Source organism: Papio anubis, chromosome 16 (assembly GCF_008728515.1).
Source record: "Papio anubis isolate 15944 chromosome 16, Panubis1.0, whole genome shotgun sequence".
Taxonomy (NCBI): Eukaryota; Metazoa; Chordata; class Mammalia; order Primates; family Cercopithecidae; genus Papio; species Papio anubis.
Genome location: NC_044991.1, coordinates 56,053,477 through 56,056,064, shown reverse-complemented (window position 1 = coordinate 56,056,064; position 2,588 = coordinate 56,053,477).

Below are 2,588 nucleotides of genomic sequence, written 5' to 3'. Positions count from 1 at the left end.
ATGAGTGTTCAGAGGGAGGAATCAAACCATGATGCAGGCCCAGAGACAGCCTGTCCTGATCCCGGGCAGCTCTGGAGCTAGAATGGCCTATCTGAGTTGTCCAGTTTGGGTCAAGATGGCTGGGCCTTCCTATGCCTGCCTCTGTTAGTGATTCACCCAGGAAGGGGCATGACTTAGGGCGAAACAGCTCTCTACAGCAGGGGCCAGCCCTGGAGCAGCTGACCGCTAAGGGTCATCTGCCTGCAGCACTCACAGCAGTTTGGGGAACGAGCCCTCCATTGAGGGAGCTCTGAGCCATGTGTCTCCATGTCCCCCACCTACATTCTGTCCAACCCCAAGAACAGAGCAGTGACATGACAGGTTGCCTAGGCTCGTGCCTACAGGGATTATCCTCTAGCTGGTGGAGACAGGTGTTCAATCACATTTGAAAAGATATGAAAAGTACAATGAGAAATAAAAGTAAACAAGTAGACAAATTCGTGAAAAAATAAGCTAATTAAATGTAGTGAATAAGTGCCAAAAAGAAAATAAAAGTGACAACCACCTCTCCCTGAGTGGTGGAGTTAAGATAGCCCTATAGCCTTACTTTATTTATTTTTATTTATTTTAGACAGGATCTTGCTCTGTTGCCCAGGCTGGAGTGCAGTGGTGCAATCTTGTTTCACTGCAACTTCCGCCTCCCAGGTTCAAGCAAATCTTCTGCCTCAGCCTCCTGAATAGCTAGGAGTACAGGCACACACCACCACGCCTGGCTAGTTTTTGTTTGTTTTTCTTTTTTTCTTTTAGTAGAGATGGGGTTTCAGTGCATTAGCCAGGCTGGTCTCGAACTCCTGACCTCAGATGATCTGCCTGCCTCGGCCTCCCAAAGTGCTGGGATTACAGGCGCGAGTCACTGCACCCAGTCAAGATAGCCCTACTTTGGATGGAGGTACCAGAGAAAGATTCTCTGAGGAAGTGATGTTTGAGCTGAAATGTTAATAACTACAATAAAAATAATGATTAAAATTTAACTTAATTAATGTGCTTCCTACCTGCCAGGAACTGTTTCAGGTGCCTTACACATATTTATTTAATTTTCATAGTAATGTAAGAAAGTAGGTGCTATTATTCTTTCCTCTTTCCAAATGAAACTGAGGCACAGAGAAATGAAGCCACTTTATACACAATTGCACAGCACATAAGGTGCAGACCTGATATTTGAACTCAGGCCAGCAGAGACTGCACTCTCAGCTGCTATGCTTTACTGCATGTGAAGAGCCAGCTGTGCAAAGACGTAGACAGCTGTGTTCCAGGTAGAGGCCACAGGCATCAGTTTGAGGCCCTTCCAATAACACTTATTGGGAATCACTTTTCCCACACAGTCTTGTGGGAGGGTGACCCTTGGCTCCCATTTCCCACTGCCCCTTTCTCTTCCTCAGGCTGAGGAAGACGGATCCTTCTGCAGCCTGTCTTCAGTACAGCCCACAGTGGGCGTCTTGACTCAGAGGGTGCATATGCTCCCTCCTAGAACTTGGATCTTAAGAGATCAGAGCGGAGAAAAGCTTCAGAAGGCACTAAAGGTGGTGGTGGTGGTAGAGCCCTAGGCAGTGTTCTAACCAGGTGATTTCTGCTGATACAGTTGCTGTGTTCCAGTTACCAATTGCTGGGTAACAAGCAAATGATAACTTAAGGCTTAAAATAATGACAGTTATTGACCAGGCACGGTGGCTCATGCCTGTAATCCCAGCACTTTGGGATGCTAAGGAGGGTGGATCACCTGAGGTTGGGAGTTCCAGACCAGCCTGACCAACTTGGAGAAACCCTGTCTCCACTAAAAATACAAAATTAGCTGGGTATGGTGGCGGGTGCCTGTAATCTCAGCTACTTGGGAGGCTGAGGCAGGAGAATCGCTTGAACCCGGGGGACAGAGGTTGTGGTGAGCCGAGATCGCACCATTGCACTCCAGCCTGGGCAACAAGAACGAAACTCTGTCTCTAAATAAATAAATAAATAATGACAGTTATTTTGTTCTTGCATCTGCAATTTGGGTGGGGCTTGGTGGGGACGTGTCATCTCTGGTCAACTCAGCAACAGCTGGTGTGGCTCAAAGACTGGAGGCTGGAATCATCTGAAAGCTCATTTACTCACCTTGCTGGTGGTTGACGCTGGCTGTTGACTGAGCCCTAGGCTGTGGTTGTCAGCTAGAACACCTACCCATGACCCCTCCATATGGCCTGGGCTTCCTCACAACACGGTGGCTGGGTTGCAAGGCCAAGCATATCCAGAGAGAAGGAGCACCAGAGGAAAGCCATCTCGCCTTTATGGCCTTGTGTTGGAAGTCACCTAAGTGTTGCTTCTGCCACATTCTATTCATTGAGGCAGTTCCTCCCCGTCCCAATAGACTCCTATGAAGGGGTGGCCTGCCCCTCCACACCTGTGGGCGTTTCTCGTTAGGTGGAACGAGAGACTTGAGAAAAGAAATGAGACACAGAGACAAAGTATAGAGAAAGAAAAAGTGGGCCCAGGGGACCGGCGCTCAGCTTACAGAGGACCCATGCCAGCACGGTCTCTGAGTTCCCTTAGTATTTATTGATAATTATCTTTACCAT